The sequence below is a fragment of the Leptonychotes weddellii genome, unplaced genomic scaffold, assembly GCF_054177405.1.
Source record: "Leptonychotes weddellii isolate Sample4059 unplaced genomic scaffold, ASM5417740v2 HiC_scaffold_1713, whole genome shotgun sequence".
NCBI lineage: Eukaryota > Metazoa > Chordata > Mammalia > Carnivora > Phocidae > Leptonychotes > Leptonychotes weddellii.
In genome coordinates this window covers 1-12,975 of record NW_027754673.1, presented here as the reverse complement: position 1 = coordinate 12,975, position 12,975 = coordinate 1, and the positions used below count along the sequence as shown (strand labels likewise).

The 12,975-nt window shown below is 39.2% G+C and overlaps 1 long non-coding RNA gene across 1 annotated transcript; it reads right to left on the bottom strand.

Moving 5' to 3' along the window:
- Positions 1 to 498: 498 nt before the first annotated feature.
- LOC145718538 (uncharacterized) lies at positions 499 to 6,380 on the bottom strand. Its single transcript, XR_014141880.1, has 4 exons — positions 4,574 to 6,380; positions 2,505 to 2,554; positions 1,902 to 1,964; positions 499 to 899 (listed from the first exon to the last, which is right to left on the bottom strand). It is a non-coding gene; the product is annotated as an uncharacterized LOC145718538 (long non-coding RNA).
- Between the last annotated feature and the right edge of the window lie 6,595 nt (positions 6,381 to 12,975).

Genomic DNA, 12,975 nt, shown 5'->3' with positions numbered 1-12,975 from the left:
AATAGTGACTGGTCACTGAATAAAGAAGTATAATGCATTGCAACTGATATTGCAATAAGCAATTGCAATGTTTTCAGTATATATCATATACTGGGGTGAATAGACTTAAACAAAACACACTCCCCTCCACCATACATTGAAAAGCAGTAATGGAAATTGAAAGTACAAGAACAGGAAATACCACAAACTCTTGACTGGTAAGTTTTCTAGAGAGGCAGTCATCACAGCCTAGCACATACTAAACACTTAATGCTTTAAAATGAACAGAAGCAAATTTCAATTAATTAAATTGTTAAATTTCAGATAGTGTCAAGAATTTTTATTGCACAGGATTTCACTAAGTATCTGAAGTTAGAAGAACTGTAATGACAGGGATGAATGTCTTTCCCACTTGTTTTTTGTCTTTGATCCTATAAATTTCCAATGTGCATAATTATGTGGGATTTGGGTTAAGGATGGGGCTAGAAGTCAAACAGAATAAATGTGTGGTCAAAGTACAGAGGTAAAAGGGAGAAACAAACAAACAAACAAAACAATAAGCCTGCCAAATCACTTGTGTTCTTCATCTTATTTTTGCATTAATGGGTATGTGTCAGTCAGCTCTCAGCTAAATTTTCTCTTTAAGCACGAGATGAATAAAGTCTCGAAAGTATTAACAGATGGTGAGGGGAGTACATTTTTAACTATTTCCCAAATTGTATTTAAAATACCCCTTGGATTATATTTTTTTAAAGGTAAAATCTTAAGGAATACATCCCCAATGAAAATATAATTATTTTAAATTCCACTGTATGGGGGAAGGCTAGTTCTCTACCTTGGTTTTTGATTTCATCTGCTGCTGTTTCTACCTCATTGCTGCTGGTGTCTAATGCAAAGCTGCCTGGTTCACTCTGTGAACTCTGAAAGGAGAAAAGAAACATCAATTTCTGAGAAAAGAAACCTTTTCCTCAAAGGTACATCAACTCTCCCAGTTAAAGAATGCAGATAAATGCCTTGTAGGAGTTACCAAACATACTGCTTAATTTTTCTAGAATTTAATGCTAGAAGCAAAGCAGTAATCACAGTCTTACTGCATCAACAAGATAAAATGCATTGGCTCAACATGTCATCCCATCTTCCTGTGGCTAACAAAGTGATGTGCTAAGAATATTATTCCAGATGTACATTAATCCTCAAAGTATTGTATAAGGTATACAACACTTTCTAGAAACATAATTTGAGACCACCGCATAGTGAAACCGGACTTTTGAAAATGCTACTGTTTTACTATTAGAATCACTTTCCATGTTTGTGGTGGAAAGAAAAATATTTCATCTTAACTAAAGAAATTAAAGCTTAGTTTTATGAATAAATGGTGGCAAATAGCTTTTTGTGCTCATGCTGATGTAGTTTTGTTTGTTTTGTTTTCATGCTGATATAGTTTTAAAAGAATGATAATAGAATATTTTTAAGACTCATATTAGTGAACTTAATGGTGAATCATATTTTTAATTGCCTCCCCTTTTGTATAGAATATTCTTCCTCATTGAAGTCTTGTATTCAAATAAACACAAAGTTACTTAAATTATTAACATGGGAATTATATTTTCAGAATGAATAGTGAAGTTACCCTAAAAACTGGTGGTTATTGTACTCAGGGTAATAGTTCTGATTTTAGAAAGCACCTTTATTTACCTATAGTTTATAATAGCTTTTCACAAATAATTTACCTGTCCACAGAAGCTTCCTGCAACTGACTCAAATGAGTCAGCTTAATGATTAACATGAGTTTGCTCTTTCCCATTTGCCATTTTGTTTACCTTTTTGAATACCCACATATTTTCTTTTCCTTCTTCATAAGAAAACTAATTTGTCCAGTTTACTCTCCAGCATTAACATCTGATTATTTATGAAAACTCTACCTCAGTAGGCTCTTTGACTTCAGGTGCTTCCTCTTTCCTTTCTTTGTCTTCTTTTCCATCTTCCTGAAATGGAAACAGTGTTAGTAAGTGGCATCCAAAAGAAGCTAAAGATAAAATTAACATCTTATACTCTAGTATAGCAAGCTTTTTATGTAAAAAAATTTACATAACGGGCAAATATCATACCAAATAAAATCATACAAAGTAGCTGTATTAACAAATTCAAACAGTAACAGACTTGTTATAAATGCCAACCAACTAGAAGCAGACTACTGGGACCCGACTACCATTTGACACCCCCCAACCTCTTTTTCTTAAGTAGACTACATACCCAGCATGGAGCCCAACTCGGGGCTTGAACCATGACCCGGAGATCAAGACTGAGCTGAGATCAAAATTCGGATGCTTAACCAACTGAGCAACCCGGGCACCCCTGACCCCATTTTTTTCAGCACTTTTGTCACAACCTGATGCAGAATATTTCAACTAAAAAGAGAAATAATTAAGTGACAATATATAATATTGCATCTCAATTTTCTCAAGAATGTTGATTCCCAAATCCTCTCATAGTTAAGTGGTTAGAAATCTATGTAAGCCAGGTACCTGAGCAGGTTTGGGTTCCTCTTGAGATGCTGACTCACTCATCTGGGCCACTGAAAAGTATCATCAAATGGTAAGGAAAAGTATTACCAGACCAATATTAATAACAAAAAGAGAGAAAGAAAATATTAGTAAACAACAAAAAGTACTACAGAAGACCGAAATCACCCCTAACCCCCAATGCATCCCACCATTCTATTGAATGGTAAGTTCTCAACTGTTAAACTTTTCAAACTCTGCTACTGTTATTGCTGTTGTTACTGGCCAAAACTAGATTAGTGCTAGGCTAGTACCCAGGGAGACAGGAAAACTCAACCATTAATAATCACCACCATTATCATTAAAAAAAAGAAACACACACACAGCAACAGTAATGCAAGTGAATTTTTTTTAAAACATTATTATCATCCTCATTAATTTTTGAAATAACAGTTCAGATGAGGTGAAGTGAAATTTTGATGGCCACCCAATTCATGTGAGAAAGGCATATAGACAGAGTAATGATCTCACTACAAAGCATTTTTTTGAATGAGGAGTTCTGAGAGGAATGTGATTTATCTTGTTTATTCATATTAAAGAATTAAAGTGGATAATTATCAGATCTCTACTTCACTGCAAATGACTGCAAATTCGGTTACAAATTATCAAAATCATTGCTGTGCCAAAAATCATTTAAGAATTTGTGTATATTTAGGCTAGGTTCTATGTAAAAACTAAATTTTATATCCGTGGCCTCTGCCTCTAGGGCAGTTACAATCTAGGGAATAATCTGAAATGGTATCTTTATACTGTGCTAGAGTATTTGCATTTCTTTTTATCAACACAGCACATGTTCTAGTTGAATAAACTGAAATTACTGCTTTTGGAGACAACAGATTCCAACACTTTAGAATAGCTGCCTCAAAGCCTTTTTGAGGCAGTTCATAAATAATAAATAATATAAAATAGATTTCTTTGGTAGGTCCCAACTGTACATTCTCACAGACTGCTTTCTTTGCTTATGGTGTCAATCTCCTGAAATTGCTAAGAAGTTCCCTTCCATTTCTTTTAAAATCCATTTTGTTTGGATGCACCCAGATAAATCCAATGCAATAAACCTTTATTGGGTGTCTTCTCTATGCAGTAGACATTAGGGTTGTAAAGATGAGTAAGACTTGTGCTCAGGGAAACAGGAAAACTTCCTTTGAAGAGTTCCTAGTTTAGTGATGGAAAAAGCGATAAACAGATGCAATTCAATCTGCAAAGTTCAAAAGTAGAGGTGCATATAAAACGCTAAGGAACACAGAGGGGTAAGCAATTACTTTTCCCAGGGCGGTCAGGGAAGTTTTCACAGAAAGATAGATTTCTAAACTGGATTTTAACAGGCTAATAAGACATTTTTGTGTAAAGGAGCGGGGGGAAGAACGTTTGAGGCAGAAGGAGCAATACACACTAGGGTATGCAAGTTCAAAAAGTGAAACACTGATGGAACAGAGCATACTTACATAAAAGAAAATGGCAGGAGATGCGACTGAAAAAGTCACTTTTCAATCTGTAAAGGTTTATCAAGCTGAATCAAGGAGTTTGGACTTTACTCTGTACTTTTTAAGCACAGGATAGATGGGATCAAATTGGTGTCTTTAAAAAGTTACCTCCACCAGCAAATACTAGAATTATGAAAGACTGGGGAAAGAGAGAATGAACGTAGATTTTGCACCTGAAATGTTGCACCTGCAGTAAATGGCCCTCACTCTAGTCTAGGTTCTGCCAGACATTGCCAATACCCTAACCATACCCCTTCAGCTTTGCTTTTACGGTACGTGTGGATGGTTTCTGACCTCAAGCACCTGGAATTCTGTCTGAGCATTCCTGCCAGTCCAAATGTGGGGATAGGCGAGAAGTGTGTGGGAGTTGATATCTTACAGGATAAGCCTCAGCCAGCGATGGATAAGAAATTGCATATAGTCCCATAGGTGGAACGTTTCTGTCTCTCAGAGTTCCCCAATGGGATAGAACCTCAGTTGTCTACAGTGCAACCTGCCCAATAATACAGGCGTCTTTCACTTTTCTGTATTACTTCCCTACACCCTTACCATTATTTCCCGGAACCACCTCCCAGATGAACTTGCACTCAACTCCTTGGATCAGGGTCTATTCTGAGGGAACCCAAACTAAAACAGATACAATGATCAGGACTGGGGGCAAAATTGGATCTAAAGAGTAAAAAAGAAATAGTTAATGTTCACTGAGTGTTTTTTTCATGTTTACAAGGCTGAATGGATGATGATGCCATTAAATGAAATAAGGAAAGGAGAGAAAACAGGTTGGAGGAATGGTAAGAGTTTGAGTTTGGAGGTGTTAACACGTTTAAGATACCTATTCAGTAGTCTGATAGAAGTTTCCAGTAAGAATCTTTTTTTTTTTTTAAAGATTTTATTTATTTGACAGAGAGAGATACAGCGAGAGAGGGAACACAAGCAGGGGGAGTGGGAGAGGGAGAAGCAGGCTTCCCGCTGAGCCGGGAGCCCGATGTGGGACTCGATCCCAGGACCCTGGGATCATGACCTGAGCCGAAGGCAGTCGCTTAACCAACTGAGCCACCCAGGCACCCCTCCAGTAAGAATCTTAATGACACTGAAATATATTATGGTGCATTGGTAGGAAGTTATGCAGAATCAATTCCACTGGAAAATGATAGAAACACTGTCCAGTCTGAACAGTACTAACTTGCATTTTAATTACTTAAAATGCATAGCATTCTGCACACCTCACGCTCCCACCCATAAGATTCTAGAGTCATTCTACTTAGATTGTCAGCTATGAGACAGAGTTTTTGTGAATCTGTTAATGGCCCTTTACATGCACTCCCAGTAGATTTATAAATTGGTGAATTGCAGCATTTGGCATCTTGATTGGCAAGACTGTCAGTCATATATTAAAGGGTAGCCAGTTATCCTTGAGGAAGGGGTTTCCCAGTGTAAGAGAGAAATCATACACAATTCTGATTTGTCAGACTAATAGAAGATCAGAAATGTCATTTAGTTAGATTTCATGAGTCTTAAACTCCTGGGTACTGACAGAAAGATGCATTTGCAGGAGGATGCTAGTGGAGCTCACCCAATAAGAATATCTTCTAGGAGAAGAAAGAAAAAAGCTAAAGATAAACGCTTGCTGATGAACACTTAAAGGTAAGGCTAGGAGAGAAAAGCCAGGATAAGAGAGAGATAACTGCTGAGAATGGCAGGAGATTCCTGCAGCTATTTGTCTGCACGCTGCTGGCCTGACTCCCATTATCAGCCTCTACCCGCTGTGCATATGCCAGAGCAGGCTCCTGCAGCCCCACAAGTATATGCCAACGACCAAGGTCTGTACGGCTATTGGTGGATCTGGACTGAACCCTAACCCTTGTCATTGGTCTGCACAGCTCCACTCACTTGCAGTTAACCCTACAGTTGTACACCTGCAATACACCAGCCCCAACTCCCATCACTGGCCTCCCCTGCCAAACACATGCCTACAGCTAGTCCCTATAGTCACACATGTATGCATTGACAGCCAGAGCCACTGCAGCTGCCTGTGTGCCTGCAGTTGGTCCCAGCCCCTGCTGAGGGCCCTAACCTTCACTACTGCACATCTGTCTGCAACTGGCCCCTGCAGCCAGCCTCCTCAACTGACCCCACAGCCAACTGTGTGCACACCACTGGCTATGGCCACCATCACTGTCTGGCATGGTCCCTAGCCAGTAGACTGGAGGTTCTGTTAAAGAATCCAACAGTCCTGGGGTACCCCGGTGGTTCAGTTGCTTAAGCATCTGACAATTTTGGCTCAGGTCATGATCTTGGTGTCCTGGGATCAAGCCCTGTGTCAGGCTCCGTGCTCAGCAGGGAGTCTGCTTTAGGATTCTTTCCCTCTCCCTCTGCCCCTCCCCCAGCTCACGTGCACTGTCTCTCTCTTTCTCTAAAATAAAATAAAATAAATAAATCTTAAAAAAAAAAAAAGAATCCAACAGTCCTCAGAGCCATTGTGTACTGCCTGAAGCTCTCACCAAAGATCATGCAGTTGTTGATGTCATGGACCATAGCTTCCTGAGCCAATGAGACACCATGCCACCCCCCACCCATCCCCATCCACAGGCACTACATGCCCTCACACTTAGCATCCTGCAGCACTAGACTAAGGGTCACAGCATGTTCCAGCATGCCCCCAGATACAGGTGAAGGTCTTTCCCTACCTAAATCATTCCATAAAGTCTGGAAGAGGTGACTCTTCTTCAAACACACAAACACCTACAAAAGTGACAGGGATCACAAAGAATCAAGGAAACATGACACCACTAAAGGAACACAGTAAACTTCCTGTAATGGACCCCAAAGAAGTAGAGATTCATAAATTACCCAACAAAGAATTCAAAATAATTGTTTTAAAGATGGTCAGAATGCTACAAGAGAACAGAGATAAACGGTTTGATGAAATAAGGAAAATAATAAAAGAATGAAATGATAAGTTCCACAGAGAGAAAAACAGAACACCAGAAACAGAAAAAGGAACACCAGAAATTTTAGAGCTGGAGAATACAAGAACTGAAATGAATTCAATGAAGAGTTTCAATAGCAGACTAGACCAAGCAGAAGAAAGAATCAGTGAATCTGAACACAGATTTATTATTATTATTATTATTAAAGTATAGTTGATATACAATGTTACATTAGTTTCAGGTGTACAACATAGTGATTTGACAAATCTATACACTATGCTATGCTCACCACAGGTGTAGCTATCAACTGTCACCATGCAATGCTATTATAATACCATTCATATATTCCCTATGCTGTACTTTTTATCCCTGTGATTTATTCATTCCATAGCTGGAAGCCTGTGTCTCCCATTACCTTCACCCATTTTGCTTATCCCTCAATTCTCTCTCCTGTGACAACCGTCTCTTTGTTCTCTGTATTTATGAGTTTGTTTTTGCTTTTTGTTTATTTATTTTATTTTTATAGATTCTACATATAAGTAAAATCATGTGGTATCTGTCTTTCTCTGACTTATCTCATTTAGCATACCCTCTGGGTCCACCCATGTTGTCACAAATGACAAGATCTCATTCTTTTTTTATGGCTGAGTAATAATCCTGTGTGTGTGTGTGTGTGAGAGAGAGAGAGAGAGAGAGCAAAAGAGAGAGAGAGAGACATCTTTACCCATTCATCTATTGATGGACACTGGGTTGTTTTCACATCTTGGTTATTGTAAATAATGCTGCAATAAACATGGGAGTGCATATATCTTTTCAAATTAGCATTTTCATTTTTTTGGAGGGTAAATACTAAGTAGGAACACAGATCATTTGAAATGATCCAGTCAGAGAAAAGCAAAGGGAAAAAAATGAAGGAGAATGAAGAAAGCCTATGGGATTGATGGGACACCATTAAGAGAAATTACGTATTATGAGAGTCTAAGAGGAGAGAGAAAGGGGTAGAAAGCTTATTTTAAAAAATATATCTGAGGGTGCCTGGGTGGCTCAGTCGTTGAGCGTCTGCCTTCGGCTCAGGTCATGATCCCGGGGTCCTGGGATTGAGTCCCGCATCGGGCTCCCTGCTCCGCGGGAAGCCTGCTTCTCCCTCTCCTACTCCCCCTGCTTGTGTTTCTGCTCTCACTATGTCTCTCTCTGTCAAATAAGTAAATAAAAATCTTTAAAATATATATATATATATATATATATCTGACAACTTCCCAAATCTGGGGAGATATTTGCACATCCAAGTTCATGAAGTTCATAGGTCTGCAAACAAATTCAACCCAAAGACATCTTCCCAGGACACATTGTAATAAAACTGTCAAAACCCAAAGACAATGATAAATCTTGAAAGCAGCAATAGAAAAGAAGTATGTCACTTACAAGGGAATCCCATTAGACTATCAGTGAATTTCTTATCAGAAACCTCACAGGCCAGGAGAAAGTGGGGTGATATATTTAAAGTAATCAATATTCTTTTTTTTTTTTAAAGATTTTATTTATTTATTTGAGAGAGAGAGAATGAGAGACAGAGAGCATGAGAGGGGGTCAGAGGGAGAAGCAGGCTCCCCGCTGAGCAGGGAGCCCGATGCGGGACTCGATCCCGGGACTCCAGGATCATGACCTGAGCCGAAGGCAGTCATTTAACCAACTGAGCCACCCAGGCGCCCCGTAAAGTAATCAATATTCTACCTGGCAAAATTATCCTCAGAAATGAAGGAGAGACAAAGTCTTTCCCAGACAAACAAAACCTGCCTTACAAGAAATGTGAAAGGAGTTCTTCAAGCTGGCACAAAGGGACACCAATTAGTAACATGAAAACATATGAAAATATAAAACATACTGATAAATATAACTATATAGTCAAATTCAGAACACTTCAACACTGTAATATGGTAGTGTATTAATCAGTTAATTCTAGTGTAAAGGTTAAAGGACGTAAGTATTAAAAATAACTATAGCTACAAAATTTGCTAATGGGTATACAATATAAAAAGATGTAAATTGTGGCATCAAAAAGAAAAAGGGAGGGTAAAAAGGTAGAGTTTTTGTATGTAGTTGAAATTAAATTGTTATCAACTTAAAATAATTATTATAATCAATGTTTCATGGTACACAAAGCAAAAACCTACAGTAGATGCACAAAAGATAAAAAGAATGGCATCAAAGCATACCCCTATGGAAAATCATCAATTCACAAAGGAAGGCAGTAAGAGAGGAAGAAAGCACAAAGGAATTATGAAACAGCCAGAAAACCATTAACAAGATGATATTACTAAGTTCTTCCCTATTGATAATTACTCCAAATGTATACGAATTAAATTCTCTGTCAAAATGCATATAGTGGCTGGATGGGTGAAAAAACAAGACGCAACTATATGCTGCCTAAACAAGAGACTCACATCAGCTTTAAGGAGACACATGGGCTCAAAGTGAAGGGAAAGAAAAAGAGAGTACATGCAAGTGAAACCAAATTAGAGCAGAGGTAGCTATACTTACATCAGACTTTGAAATAGACTTCAAACCAAAAGCTGCAACAAGAGACAAAGAAAGTCATTATACAATGATAAAGGGGTCAACTTATCAAGAATTATGGGGTTGTAGAATTATAGGATTAATTGAATTCACATCCCAGCCAAGTTACTCTTGTGAAAATTGGGGCACTGATTGGGAAGAAGGACCTCATTCCAAATTTCCAACATTTAGTGGGACTAGGAGACTAATAATCTCAAACTTCTGAGTCTCTCTTGCCAATGGAGGCAATTTGTCCTCCTGTATTTGTGGAGACTAGCCTTCACTAAATTGAAAACCTTGCAATAATCTCATCTGGGGGAATTGCCTTACTAGGAGATGCCCATTTTCCTCAAGACTCATCACAACCACCTCTTACTTCTAGGAGACTCATAACTAAAATCAGATGTTAAAATGCTCCAGCAGGGCAAATACAAAGTCTGACCAGGAAAAAATAGTTTTTACAGCAAAGGATTTTCACGATTTGCATATATAGTGGCATAAACCCAGGGAATATTTGTAAGAGTATATTATCAGGGAGTTAAAGAAAGGAACACAGAATATAATGCTGAGTTGTTAGAATTTGTTAATATGGGTTAATACTGAACACTTATCAGAAATTAAGGACTTAAGGTTATAGAACCTACAGCTGGAAGTGACGACGCCAATCATTTATTTGGTAAATTCACTGAAACTTGGACTCCACAGTGGCATGTGTTTAAGTTGAGATACTAGAACTTCCCTGGCATAATGTAAGGAGAAATCCAAAGGCTTAGGGAGATAGGAATGTTGGAGCAGATTTATCACATACTGACCTGCACATCCACTCCCCGCCCCCCTCCAAGTACATCCTCTGAAAGGATTCTGGTGAGATCCCTTTACTGAAGCATTGAAAAGTATATTAGTGATGGGAATACTTACATCCTTGAAAAGCTCTATAGTGGGGGCGCCTGGGTGGCTCAGATGGTTAAGCGTCTGCCTTCGGCTCAGGTCATGATCCCAGGGTCCTGGGATCGAGCCCCGCATCGGGCTCCTGGCTCAGTGGGGAGCCTGCTTCTCCCTCTCCCTCTGCCTCTCTCCCTGCTCATGCTCTCTCTCTCTATGTATCTCTGTGTCTCAAATGAATAAATAAAATCTTTAAAAAAAAAAAAAAAAAAGAAAAGCTCTATAGTGGCTTTCTTCTGTAGGTTAGGCCGGTGGGATGACCCATTTCAGAGTAGCAGAGGCCAAATTTTAGTGTTTAACCACCAAAGACAAAGTAGGCACATTTATCATGAAGGACAAAGTAGAAATACAGTGGTAATCACATGTTTTTTGGCTCTCAGCAATCTTTGTGGCCAAGTGATTATAGTGGTCCTAGGAATAAAATAGATGGCCAGCCTACTGAAATGGTTAGCTATATATAATATAAAAAATCCATACATGGTGGCCAAAAATATGACTCTAGTCACCACGGTGGAGAGTTCTGACCTCTCACCAGTTTCTAGGCCTAAGCCCCGTAACTGAAGGCAAGGTTGGATCTCCTTAAAGGAGGACACTGCCGCACTGCCTTAAGTATATACTGAAAATCTTCTTCCAAGTCTTCCCAACACGACCTGTGGCCATCTCCTAAAATGACTATGTGCCAGGGAAAAAGAAATATTCAGGTTTCTCAGGGATTTCTAAACACTGGCACTACATCAATGTTAATTCCTGGGAACCATAAGTGCCACTTCAGTCCACCAGTTTAAGTGTGGGCTTGTGGTAGACAGGTGAGAAATTGAGTCTTCTTTGTTTTTTTTTTTAATGGAACAGCTTGGGATCCTTTGTTTACAGTTCTCAGAAGCCTTGTTTAGGGGCTTATGAGTGTAGAGGTTGCTGCTAGGCTCCAGGTCTAGGGCTAGAAATCTCCAGTCTTCCATAGGCAAGGGGACCTGTTAAGTGGAGGTTAGTGCCTTATACTCCATAGCCACTGTGTTGTAGCTGACTTTAGGCTGGTGGGGGCTGTGGAGTCAGGAATGGGTGGGGAGGAATGTGTGGAGGTATAAGAATCTGGCTGTGGTGTTCCTACAGTTGGTACATAAACAACTGGAATTGTCTGTATCTTATGAAGGTATTGTATGCTAGAAAAAAAAAGCTGTTGACAACAGCACCACAAAGAGGGTAAGGAGGATGGTCTGGTGAGAACCCAGGAACTTTTGGAGGACACCTGAATCTTCACACTGCTCTTTCCCCATGCTGAAACCTGCATGGACATGGAAGACTTTGCTTGCTGGGATGTCTAGAAAAGTATTACCGAACTGCGCACAGCACAGAATGAGGGTCTCATGAAGTATTGTTGTAATGGCCAAGGCCTGACTTGGGGTTCAGGATCCTTTAAGATTAGCACCATTTCTGCCAGTGGTGACGAAAAGCCTGAACACAGTTGAACTGGGATATTGGTGAGGTAGGTCTTGAGGTCATAAATGAGTGTTAATCTTGATGATGCCTTGACCATGGTCTGGTTTCCCTCAGGGAAAGAAATCTGAAGAGGATTTTTGCTTTTACAAAAAAAAAGCAAAAAAGTAAAAATAGCATTCAGCATTTGTTTCTCAGCAAGCCATTGTAGAGACAGTATACACCCTAAGCTCCTTCCCCAGGAACCACACTCAGTAGCTCAGCATTCAGCAACTGTAGCTTTGAACTGTGTCTGAGCATCTGTGCTTTATCTCGATGTATTTTGTGCATCCATTAGCAAGATGTGTCCTAAGAAATCAGAAAAGCCTAAGAGATTTGATTTTTTGGGTCTAGGAATACTCAAAAGAATTTTCCATATAAATTAATGGTAATTGTTTCTTTGCTTTATGTCATTCTGCCTTACAGACGGTCTCACAAGAATGTTGTACTTTCAGATAGTGGGGGAAAGTGGGGGAAACCTGTACTTTCTTCACTTGGCTTCCAGGATAACAATATCTGAGTTTTTCTCCCACTTCCCTATTGTTTTTTATGTTTCTCTTGTTGGTTATTCTTCTTTTCTCAGAGTTCTTAATATTGTAGTGCTCCCAGAGCTTAGTCCTTGCACCTTCCCTTTATTTTTTAAAAGTTTTTATTTTAATTCCAGTTAGTTAGCATTCAGTGTGATATTGGTTTCCAGTGTACAATACAGTGATTCAACAATTCCATACATCACCCTGTGCATCACAAGTGCACTCTTTAATCCCCATCACCTATTTAACTCATTCCCCACTCTCCCACCCCCTGAGAAATTGAGTCTTCATACTAATCACAGTAGATTAAGTAAATCTATAGAACCACTCTATAGTGATTTGATCAGTTCCTGGATGTATAATTAGAATAGATACATGGTAACTGGGGGCGGAGCAAGATGGCAGAGGAGTAGGAGACCTGGATTTCGTCTCCTCTCAGGAATTCAGCTGGATAGGGATCAAACCATTCTGAACACCTACAAACTCAACAGGAGATCGAAGAAAAGAATAGCAACAACTCTCTCAT